A 13,172-nucleotide genomic window follows, 5' to 3' on the forward strand; every position below is an offset into this window, starting at 1 on the left:
TGAGGTTTTTACAAGGGGTCCTAGGATTTTATTTTCAAAACCGTTAATTATGCAGACAATGGTCTGAGTGAGTCATGTAAAGAGACCAAACAGCCCTTGAAGTCATGCAAGAGGATTACCTGTGAAAATAATATACTGTATATTTATGCTCCGACATGAAAAAGAAAGCTTTTAGTCTCCGTAAGTCTTTTGACAAAATGTGAAAGTTGTTGGTGGACGACTGCTGTTGGAAACTTTTAATGTTCATCATTCATATAATAGTTCAAGGGTTCTTCACCTTTTTCAGCCTGGGACCCAAATAAGACATTCTGTTTTCCTGGGACCATGCTCATAAAAACATGCCCCCTTTTGGGTCGCGAACCCATAGTTTAAGAAAGGCTGCAATATTTATTAATGTTATTCTCTTCAAGTCTTCTTGTAGCGTTGTTGAAATTTGGTTAAAAATACAACAACAAAAAATCATGTTATTTATTGTATACCATACTGCAATGTTAGTTATTTAATGTATACACCGTACTGCCTCGTGTAGGGATTCAGTATACCCTGCAAGACATGTAGTGCTAGGGAGAACTTTATAGCGTTAACACTAACTTTACTGAAGCCAGTCAATAACAGTCTAGCTGTTTCCTATAGTTGAGGAACATTTCCCCTAGCTGCGTACAGGCTGTCTCCAATGAGGACTAATGAAGACAAGTTTCCCTTTACAACCCCCAGCAGCCACTGCTACTCATTCACAAAAACAGCAAAAACACTGTCTGCAAAAGAGAGATCTACTGGAGGGCCTGAGGCGTCCAGCTCTGTGGGAATTTGGACCGAATCACCGTAATCGTTTCTGATGATGTTGATGGTGAAATTGTATGTTGTTGCAGTGGCGACCTCAACATAGTTAAAAAAAAACAAAAAAAAAAACATTTTTTTTCATACGAAATCTGTTGACATTTACAACATAATAAATGTCTTTGTGACTACTACTTGATTTTGTGTCTTCTATTGTTGTGGCAAACCAAAGCTAGAGCATCACCGCCCTATGTCACATGCATCACTACAAACAAAGCAGTCTTTCAAAAAGATTTAAGGAAGCATTGTTTCATTTGAACAATAAAACAATAAAACCATGACTTCTGGAGATGAAAAAAACACAGTGGAGAAGTTAAGCCCAGCAGTGATTTAATGTGTCTTGGAAAGGACGGAGCGTTTTCTCTCGTCTTTGGCTCTGCTCCTCGTCTCATTCCTGAGTTCACATTTCACTAACCCTGCTTCCTCATCCATGTAAACAGTTTGATCTCTGCAGGCTTCAACATCGCAGTATGTTGGATTTAAACTAATCACGTCTCTGTGGCTTTGTCCCAAATGGCACCCTATTCCCTGTGTAGTGCACTACCTTTGACCACAGCCCTATGGCCCCTGGTCAAAAGTAGTGCACTACATAGGGAGCCATGTTGGGACGCAGACCGTGTGGGGGCATTAGTGCACTGCTTTGACTCGAACCATGGAATGGGAGCACATTTGTGTTTACTGTGAACCAAAGCAGTCTGATAATGTACAGTATGTATGCATTACTATGGGCATTCTACAGGATTACATGTAATCTGCTACACTGTGCTGCTGTCGGTCAGATTGATGGAATAGGTACAACCACTTACCATTGACCATCTATCTCTGTTTGCTGTCCAGTCTAAGTCAAGTTAAATGCCTCAGACCACCAGGCCGGCTCCCTGTCATCACACACGGACACGCGCACACTCATCTAGGTTTAGTCTGGTCCCGAGACAGTTAGACATAAACCCTATTTCTTCTTAGAGTATGACCCTAGTGCCTCTGCATAGTTTGACTCTATTCTCTTGTCTCTTAATGATTCTGCCCAGCAACAACACCCTTGGATCAGGTTATTAGATTGACTTTTTGCGACGTGTCCAAATAGTTTCACAATGTTTTTAGGTAAACAAATTCACAGTCCAAAGCTTTTAGACCTCTTATGGTGGCACGTTGCTCCAACTTGGTTTCAAGTTACTCTGAGTTGATTTAGGCAAGCTTTTTGGAAAACTCTTAAAGGGGTCCTACTCCAACGATTCTCATTGTTTTTCACTCAACGATGCTAATGCTAAACTGTAACTAAGTCAATATCTTGGGTCACTGATTCACCAGGTCCGTGGTACTCAACAGAAAGTAAATGCATAATGTAGTGTAGGTGAATACTCCTAACAGGCCCATGCAGTGTTGTACTCGTGGCTCGGACACAGATGGACTCTGTGTAAGATCACCCTGTCTGCAGGCACAGTGCACTCTCTCAGAATTCCACAGATATAGGCATCTGAAATGATGCCGAACCGCGAGCTGTCAAAAAAAAACAAAAAAGTGCTGTAACCTGGGGACGGCATTGCGCAAGACATATGAGTGGTGTGTTAAGTAAACAGTGATCGCATCAAAACATAGGGATTTGGTGGATATCTTTATTAAGTAAACATGGGAGGAGAATGTATTAACTTGGTATGGTGGAGCCTGTAACAGACAGGTCTGTCACCCCAATTATGATTTCCCAGGCTTGAATGAACTGGCCTACCATTTGTTTGGTCTTCAGTCACCACACTCCTCCCTGTAATGAAGAACACTGGCTTGATCCCTACTCCCACTATGCACCTCCGCTGCAGCCGTTTGATGTTGGATGTTTGTTTCAAGTCCTGTCCCCCCCCCCCCCCCCACACACACACACACAAGTTATGGTCGGTCAAGTGCAGGTCAGGGCTACAGCTGGGGTATATCGAAATGATGCTATCACCAAAACATTTCCAACTTCAACGTTCAAGTGTCTCTACTACGAGAGATTCTTACATGGCTGACCAAACTGGCTCCTTTCGCGCACAGTTGATTTTGCCTATCTTCACCAGAGAGGTTCATGACACGCAGGTTAAAATACCAAAACCAACTGTGAACCAACTATATTCATTTGGGGACAGGTCAGAACACACATGAAACATTCAAATTCTATTTTAGCGCATGGCTACGTAAACTCCCGCAAGCAGTTTGGACGAAATTATTGAATAACATGTGTAAATAGATTTTGCAACACTCGCACATGCAACGCAAGTGGTTTGTTCAGCATGTTAGTGATTCACTTAGTTTTTTATTTTGTATTTCCCCAAGGGATGTATAATCACTGGAGTTTGTCAAACTAGGCTTCAGTGCTGTTATTCATTTTACAAAACCCAATGTTTTTCAAGGGTCAGCACTTGAGATAGTAGAGAGTAGTCTTGGGCCGTATACCATATATATTGTATACCGGGGTATTTGGAAATAGCCACAGGATGGTTTTTCCATCCTGTGAATTTTTTGTCTTTGAAGTTTTTCAATAAATTGTCATATTTGTATCTAATTTTTTAAGTAAATACCTGCAGACAACTTGTTCAATACGTTAGGACGTAAAGCAGATCGCGCTCTTCATTTCACCTGTGACATTATTTTGCATTGAGGCTGACCGTAGTTCCCCAGAACAGTTGAGCCAGCTGTCTATTTGGTTTAGCTTGCTAGTTAGCTAAGTAAGTGGCTGAATTAATAAGGAGACGGGGCATCATATAGTGTTAGCTTTCTGCCGTGTTTGAGAAGTCAAAGCTCTTTGGATGAGTTCGCCATGGCAGCTGTACAGATATCTTGATTTCCTAGAGTTCCCCCCCCCCTCTCCTCGTTCCCTCAATCTGCTCCTCCCCCATCTTCTCTGAACAGAGCAGGCATGTCGTTGCCCTACTGTCACGTTGTGTAATGATAGAAGACAGTGTCATGTCTTGTTATGTCTGTTCCTGTCCTTTCTCTTCACTCTGTCTCTCTCTGCTGGTCTTTTTAGGTTACCTTCTCTGTCTCTCATTCTTCAGCTGTTCTACATCTCCCCTAACTAGCTCATTCACTCTTTCCCACCTGTTCTCCCTTCCCCCTCTGATTAGGTCTCTATTTCTCTCTCTGTTCCTGCTACTTTCAGTGTCTGATTCTTGTTTGTGTTTTTGATGCCAGAAGCAAGCTGTCGTCCCGTTTGCTTCCACCTTGTCCTATCCTGTCGGAGTCTGCCTGGCAGGTGCATCCTGCATTATACTAACGTTCTTTTTTGTTCCATTGACTACGTTGGAAGAGGATTTATGCCATTCCTGTTTTCATTAAAGAACTCTGTTTTCTGTTAAAACCGCTTTTGGGTCTTCACTCAAGTACATAACAGAAGAATCAGACCAAGAATGGACCCAGCGGCTCCGGACCCTTTTCACTCCGCCGTCGAGATCCAGGGAGCGATGCTAGGCAGACACGAGGAGGAATTGTCTGCTGCTCGACATGCCGTTGAGACCCTGGCCGTCCAAGTCTCCGACCTCACAAGACAGGTTCACCAACTCCACCTCGTTCCACCGCCCACTTCCAGGGTTTCCGAGTCTCGGAGCCCAGGATCAACAACCCGCCGTGTTACTCTGGGGAGCCCACTGAGTGCCGCTCATTCCTCACTCAGTGTGATGTGGTGTTCTCTCTCCAGCCCAACACTTACTCCAGGAGCGCAGCCCGCATTGCCTACGTCATTTCTCTCCTTACCGGACGGGCGCGTGAGTGGGGCACGGCAATCTGGGAGGCGAGGGCTGAGTGTATTAACCAGTATCAGGACTTTAAGGAGGAGATGATACGGGTTTTTGACCGTTCTGTTTTTGGGGAGGAGGCTTCCAGGGCCCTGTCTTCCCTATGTCAGGGGAATCGATCCATAACGGATTATTCTATTGAGTTTCGCACTCTCGCTGCCTCTAGTGACTGGAACGAGCCGGCTTTGCTCGCTCGTTTTCTGGAGGGTCTCCTCGTCGAGGTTAAGGATGAGATCCTCTCCCGGGAGGTTCCTTCCAGTCTGGACTCCTTATTAGCTCTCGCTATTCGCATAGAGCGACGGTTTGATCTTCGTCGCCGAGCTCGTGGAAAGGAGCTCGCGTTCTCCGTTGCTCCCCTCTCCACATCACTGCCACCTGCCGCATCACTGCCACCCTCCTCCGCCGGCTCGGATGCTGAGCCTATGCAACTGGGGGTATCCGCATCTCGGCCAAGGAGAAGGAACGGAGAATCTGTCGCCTCTGTCTCTACTGCGGCTCCGCTGGTCATTTTGTCACCTCATGTCCAGTAAAAGCCAGAGCTCATCAGTAAGGAGGGCTACTGGTGAGCAACTACTCAGGCCTCTCCTTCTGGATCACGCACTACCTTTCCGGTCCATCTCCGCTGGCCCGGTTCATCTGCTTCCTGCAGTGCCTTGATAGACTCTGGGGGCGGAGGGCTGTTTTATGGGCCAGAGACCTGGGCTCGGGAACATGACATTCCTCTCAGACAGTTAGGGAGCCCACGGCCTTGTTCGCTTAGATGGTAGTTCTCTCCCCAAGATTCAGCGTGAGACGCTGCCTTTAACCCTCACTGTCTCTGGTAATCATAGCGAAACCATTTCTTTTCTAATTTTCGTTCACCTTTTACACCTGTTGTTTTGGGTCATCCCTGGCTAGTGCGCCATAACCCTTCTATTAATTGGTCTAGTAATACTATCCTATCCTGGAATGTTTCTTGTCATGTGACCTGTTTAATGTCTGCTATCCCTCCTGTTTCCTCTGTCTCTTCTTCACAGGAGGAGCCTGGCGATTTGACAGGGGTGCCGGAGGAGTATCACGATCTGCGCACGGTGTTCAGTCGTTCCAAGGCCACTTCTCTCCCTCCACACCGGTCCTATGACTGTAGTATTGATCTCCTTTCCGGGAACTACTCCCCCCGGGTAGATTATACTCTCTGTCGGCTCCCGAACGTAAGGCTCTCGAGGATTATTTGTCGGTTTCGCTCGACGCCGGTACCATAGTCTCCTCCTCCCTCCCGCCGGAGCGGGGTTTTTTGTTCAGAAGAAGGACGGGTCCCTGCGCCCATGCGTGGATTATCGAGGGCTGAATGACATAACAGTTAAGAATCGTTATCCGCTTCCTCTTATGTCTTCAGCCTTCGAGATCCTGCAGGGAGCCAGGTTTTCACCAAATTGGACCTTCGAACGGCCTACCATCTCGTGCGCATCAGGGAGGGGGACGAGTGGAAGACGGCGTTTAACACTCCGTTAGGGCACTTTGAATACCGGGTTCTTCCTTTCGGCCCGTTAACGCTCCAGCTGTCTTTCAGGCACTAGTTAACGACGTCCTGAGAGACATGCTGAACATTTTTGTTTTCGTTTACATGGACGATATCCTGATTTTTTCACCGTCTCTCTCGATTCATGTTCAGCACGTGCGACGCGTCCTCCAGCGCCTTTTGGAGAACTGTCTTTATGTTAAGGCTGAGAAGTGCACTTTTCATGCCGCCTCTGTCCCTTTCTCGGTTCCGTTATTTCCGCTGGGAGGGCATTAAGATGGATCCCGCTAAGGTCCAGGCTGTCATTGATTGGCCCGTTCCTAAGTCACGCGTCGAGCTGCAGCGCTTTCTGGGCTTCGCTTAATTTCTATCGTCGTTTCATCCGTAATTTCGGTCAGGTGGCAGCTCCCCTCACAGCCCTTACTTCTGTTAAGACGTGCTTTAAGGGTCCGTTTCCGCCCAGGAGCTTTTGATCTTCTTAAGAATCGGTTTACATCCGCACTATTCTTGTTACACCTGACATCTCTAGTCAGTTTGTTGTTGAGGTTGACGCGTCAGAGGTGGGCGTGGGAGCCATTCTTTCTCAGCGCTCTCTCTGACGGCAAGGTCCATCCTTGCGCGTTTTTCTCTCATCGCTTATCGCCGTCAGAACGTAACTATGATGTTGGTAATCGCGAACTGCTCGCCATCCGCTTAGCCCTAGGCGAATGGCGACAGTGGTTGGAGGGGCGACCGTTCCTTTGTCGTTTTGGACTGACCATAGGAACCTTGAGTACATCCGTTCAGCCAAACGACTTAATGCGCGTCAGGCTCGTTGGGCTCTGTTTTTCGCTTCGTTTCGAGTTTGTTATTTCTTATCGTCCGGGCTCAAAAACACCAAGCCTGATGCTTTATCTCGTCTCTTCAGTTCTTCTGAGGTCTCCACCGACCCCGAGGGATTCTCCCTGAGGGGCGTGTTGTCGGGTTGACTGTCTGGGGAATTGAGAGGCAGGTAAAGCAAGCACTCGCTCACACTCCGTCGCCGCGAGCTTGTCCTAGGAACCTTCTGTTCGTTCCCGTTCCTACTCGTCCGGCCGTTCTTCAGTGGGCCCACTCTGCCAAGTTAGCCGGCCACCCCGGCGTTCGGGGTACGCTCGCTTCCATTCGCCAGCGTTTCTGGTGGCCCACTCGGGAACGTGACGCGTCGATTTGTCGCCGCTTGTTCGGTCTGCGCGCAGACTAAATCTGGGAACTCTCCTCCTGCCGGCCGTCTCAGACCGCTTCCCATTCCCTCTCGACCGTGGTCTCACATCGCTTTAGATTTTATCACCGGACTGCCTTCATCAGCGGGGAAGACAGTTATTCTTACGGTTGTCGATAGATTCTCTAAGGCGGCTCATTTCATTCCTCTCGATAAGCTCCCTTCTGCTAAGGAGACGGCTCAGATCATTATCGAGAATGTTTTCGAATTCATGGCCTTCCGTCTGACGTCGTTTCCGACAGAGGCCCGCAGTTCACGTCTCAATTTTGGAGGGAGTTTTGCCGTTTGATTGGGGCTTCCGTCAGTCTCTCGTCCGGCTTTCATCCCCAGTCTAACGGTCAGGCCGAACGGGCCAATCAGACTGTTGGTCGCATTTTACGCAGTCTTTCTTTTCGTAACCCTGCGTCTTGGTCAGAACAGCTCCCCTGGGCAGAGTACGCCCACAACTCGCTTCCCTCGTCTGCTACCGGTCTATCCCCTTTCAGAGTAGCCTCGGGTACCAGCCTCCGCTGTTCTCATCTCAGCTCGCCGAGTCCTGCGTCCCTCCGCTCAGGCTTTTGTCCAGCGTTGCGAGCGCACCTGGAAGGGGTCAGGTCGGCACTTTGCCGTAATAGGGCGCAGACTGTGAGGGCCGCTAACAAGCGTAGGACCAAGAGTCCTAGATATTGTTGCGGTCAGAGAGTATGGTTCTCCACTCAGAACCTTCCCCTTAAGACAGCTTCTCGCAAGTTGGCCCCGCGGTTCATTGGTCCGTTCCGTATTTCTCAGGTCATTAATCCTGTCGCAGTGCGACTTCTTCTCCCGCTATCTTCGTCGCGTTCACCCGGTCTTCCATGTCTCCTGTGTTAAGCCCGTTCTTCGCGCCCCCCGCCGTCCCCTCCCCCATCCTTGTCGAGGGCGCACCCATCTACAGGGTTCGTAAGATTTTGGACATGCGCCCTCGGGGCCGTGGTCATCAGTACCTAGTGGATTGGGAGAGGTACGGTCCTGAGGAGAGGAGTTGGGTTCCCTCTCGGGACGTGCTGGACCGTTCGCTGATCGATGATTTCCTCCGTTGCCGCCAGGTTTCCTCCTCGAGTGCGCCAGGAGGCGCTCGGTGAGTGGGGGGGTACTGTCATGTCTTGTTATGTCTGTTCCTGTCCTTTCTCTTCACTCTGTCTCTCTCTGCTGGTCTTTTTAGGTTACCTTCTCTGTCTCTCATTCTTCAGCTGTTCTACATCTCCCTAACTAGCTCATTCACTCTTTCCCACCTGTTCTCCCTTCCCCCTCTGATTAGGTCTCTATTTCTCTCTCTGTTCCTGCTACTTTCAGTGTCTGATTCTTGTTTGTGTTTTTGATGCCAGAAGCAAGCTGTCGTCCCGTTTGCTTCCACCTTGTCCTATCCTGTCAGAGTCTGCCTGGCAGGTGCATCCTGCATTATACTAACGTTCTTTTTGTTCCATTGACTACGTTGGAAGAGGATTTATGCCATTCCTGTTTTTCATTAAAGAACTCTGTTTTCTGTTAAAACCGCTTTTGGGTCTTCACTCAAGTACATAACAGACAGGCGCAGGAATACAAAAATAGGGGCTTTTATTTCTCTACCCAAAATAGCGTACATCATAAATAATGACGGGACGAATCCCAAAACGTGCGTGTGTATATACAGTTGAAGATGGAAGTTTACATACTCCTTAGCCAAATACATTTAAACTCTGTTTTTTTGTGTGTTTTTTTTTTTTTTAATTCCTGACATTTAATCCTAGTAAAAATTCTCTGTTTTAGGTCAGTTAGGATCACCACTTTCTTTTAAGAATGTGAACTGTCAGAATAATAGTAGAGAGAATGATTTATTTCAGCTTTTATTTATTTCATCACATTCCCAGTGAGTCAGAAGTTTACATACACTCAATTAGTATTTGGTAGCATTGCCTTTAAATTGTTTAACTTGGGTGATACATTTCCGGTAGCCTTCCACAAGCTTCCCACAATAAGTTGGGTGAATTTTGGCCCATTCCTGCTGACAGAGCTGGTATAACTGAGTCAGGTTTGCCTCCTTGCTCGAACACGCTTTTTCAGTTCTGCCCACAAATATTCTATATGATTAAGGCAGGGCTTAGTGATGGCCACTCTAATACCTAATACTTTGTTGTCCTTAAGCCATTTTGCCACAACTTTGGAAGTATGCTTGGGGTCATGGTCCATTTGGACCCATTTGCCACCAAGCTTTATCTTCCTGACAGATGTCTTGAGATGTTGGTTCAATATATCCACGTAATTTTCCTACCTGTTATTTTGTTATTAGTCTGTTATTTTATGGTGGTTTTAAGGTAATGTCGATATAGGACTGGTTTTACTGTGGATATAGATACAGTGGGGCAAAAAAGTATTTAGTCAGCCACCAATTGTGCAAGTTCTCCCACTTAAGTTAAGTTCTCCCATTTGCAAATAAATTCATTAAAAATCCTACAATGTGATTTTCTGGATTTTTTTTCTCATTTTGTCTGTCATAGTTGAAGTGTACCTATGATGAAAATTACAGGCCCCTCTCATATTTTAAAGTGGGAGAACTTGCACAATTGGTGGCTGACTAAATACCTTTTTGCCCCACTGTACACATACTAATCAGAGGAAATGGGAACCAGGTGTGTGTAATGAGACAAGACAGTCCGGGGTTGGTGGTAATGAATCCAGTTCAGTGACACCGAGAAGGCTGGTAACGTAGACCTCCGAAGCTGGTGAACGGAATGAGCAGCAGTCCTGGGGGAATCCATGACACCGACTGACTCCATACTCCACACAGACACAGTTTGTACACATGCTGCTCCAGTGTTGGTCTTTCAGACAAGCATGCATCAAAACCTTGTTCATTAGCACAATGTCTCTCGTTCACATTTTCTTATAAATTACCAAACTCACCAAAAATGACTTTTGGTAGCTACTTCCTATATTCAGTACCAGTCGAACATTTGGATACACCTACTCATTCCAGGGTTTTTCTTTATTTTTTACTTTTTTCTACAATGTGTTTTAATAGTGACATCAAAACTATGAAATAACACATGGAATCATGTAGTAACCGAAAAAGTGTTAAACAAATCAAAATATATTTTATATTTGAGACTCTTCAAAGTAGCCATCCTTTGCCTTGACAGCTTTGCACACTCTTGGCATTCTCTCAACCAGCTTCATGAGGTAGTCACAGGAAATGCATTTCAATTAACAGGTGTGCCTTGTTAATTTGTGTAATTTCTTTCCTTCTTAATGTGTTTGAACCAAACAGTTGTGTTGTGACAAGGTAGGGGTGGTATACAGAAGATAGCCCTATTTGGTAAAAGGCAAAGTCCATATTATGGCAAGAACAGCTCAAATAAGCAAAGAGAAATGGCAGTCCATCATTACTTTAGACATGAAGGTCAGTCAATCTGGAACATTTCAAGAACTTTTAAACTTCAAGTGCAGTCGCAAAAACCATCAATCGCTATGATGAAACTGGCTCTCATGAGGACCACCACAGGAAAGGAAGACCCAGAGTTACCTCTGCTGCAGAGGATCAGTTCACTTTTTAGGTTACTAAACTCAGCAAAAAAAGAAATCCCTTTTTCCGGACCTTGTCTTTCAAAGATAATTCGTAAAAATCCAAATAACTTCACAGATCTTTCATTTCTGTCAGTCACATGTCTGTGGAACTTGTTCAGTTTATGTCTCAGTTGTTGAATCTTGGTATGTTCCAAGAGTTTGCTGCAAATAAACGCAGTTGACAGTGAGATGACGTTAATTGTTTTGCTGAGTTTACACGATTCCTTTACGTGTTATTTGATAGTTGTGATGTCTTCACTATTGTCCTACAATGTATAACCCCCTTGTGTACTAAACCAGTAATACCGTAAATCCCGGGATGTAAGTCCTCGGCTTAGTCAGTGTGTCTGCCCCATCAAACTGTTAACTGTAGAAATTATTTTTTTTGAATAACATGGATGAACATCTCATGGGATTACTTTCATTTCTTGGCAGATGCTGTAGGAGAGTTGATGCTGATCAAATAAGTATCTAATTGAATGAACAGGCTATTGTTGCTTGCTTAATACACTACAATCGTGTATCTGATGTACCCCCATGTAATAATACCGTGAGTAAATCTTTAGGCCAGCGATTTTAGCTGGCTGCCAATCTATTGACTGTCTGTTCTGTCTCCTGTCCAGTCTGAAGGAGGCCCAGTCTGTTGACTGTCTGTTGTGTCCCCTGTTCAGTCTGCAGGAGGCTCAGTCAGTGCTGCTAAAGAAGGCATTGGCCCGTGGGGTCCGAGGCGGCAAGATGACCTCCATCCTGATGAAACACATCGAAACAGAGCGGAAGAAGTTTCAATCAGCCTCACCGTCAGACCTACAGGACACCCGGACCACCAGTGTCAAGAGCTTCCACACCCAGAAGGGCCAGTACACCATCCACGTGAGCCCGCCTGCAGGTGAGTACAGACAGGCCCTTCACTTAGACCCCCAGCCTCTCTTACTTTGACGACACTATGTGCTGATAACGTAGGTTGTTGTGATGAGTAATATGATAATGGTCAAGGCAGCAAATGATCAGTTATCATATTGTGTCAGGTTCCTGCTTGTTGTGATTAACAGGGTGTTGATATGGAATGATTTGCTCCCAGTGGACTGGTGGTGAAAAAGTCATGCGTTTTAGAATGGATATCGTGTTGGTACACCTATGAACATAGCATGGAACTTTCCATGAAAACTTACCACATCATAAACAAAACACCCTGATGTTATTTGAATGATTGAGCCCATTTCCTAGTTGTTTACACTTAGGGAATGGGATAAGGTTATCGGTGAGTAGATGCGAGTTTCAGACCAGTACGGACCCTGATAACCCGTTGTGACCAATTCCTGCCATTGTTTTCCTTGGCCCACTGGCATAGGTACAGGAATGGCCCAGACGATAGACCATGTTTAACTAATCAAATCCCCCAAATCCCCTGTCCCTATGACCTCATGGCATGTTGAAATGGCCTTCTGTGGTGGTGGATGGGAACCAACCTAATTTGAAGGGTGAAACTGGCATATTATTCACGAGGGCAGACACAATCTTCCACATGGTCTGTGGCACCAGTGACCTATGAGATGTTCCAGTCCCTTTAGCTCAGATTTGAACTACATAGTACCGGAATCTAATAGGAAAATGAAAATGACCTGGGGTTGGTGGAAAATGAAAATGACCTGTTTGCAACTGGCATTAGTTTGCCTGCCATAATATGGAGAACCATGCTTTAGTTTATGTTCTGAATGTACTTCGAGTTGTCTGGTGTGGTATTAATTTTTTGATGCGACACTAAGCTCTGACAACTTTACACTACTGATTTGTAGGGTAGTGTAATGGTCACTCAGTGCTATTCAAGACATGATCTCATAGCAAAATAGCACATTAGTTGCACTTACCCAACACCACAAGCAAGAGCACTATATTTCTCTCAGCAGCCTGGTTTGCTTTTAACAGTGTAAGGCCCATTCCAAATATTGTACAGTTGTGTCTATATACCAGTACTACGCCCTACTCTCTTTTACTATCCAATAGGTGGCCGTCACTCAAACAGAGCATGTTGTCTCGCATGGAAAGAGAGAGTATGACTCTATATAATGCTTGATTTTTCCCCTCAAAACCCAATTTAAATGTCTGCTGTAAAGCTTTAATCCAAGTTTCCAAGTCAGAGGAGTAAGGGTCAGGTTTTGCATTTTTTCACATTCTTTTCCAGAAGTGAGACAATGCCTTGAACATTTTGAGTAATCTGTCATTCCACAAGAGCTCAGGGTCCTGGTCTTTTGTATCCTCTGACCTCTTTAAGTACCCAGGC

This window comes from Oncorhynchus masou, chromosome 13 (genome assembly GCF_036934945.1).
Source record: "Oncorhynchus masou masou isolate Uvic2021 chromosome 13, UVic_Omas_1.1, whole genome shotgun sequence".
In the NCBI taxonomy this organism is placed as follows: domain Eukaryota; kingdom Metazoa; phylum Chordata; class Actinopteri; order Salmoniformes; family Salmonidae; genus Oncorhynchus; species Oncorhynchus masou.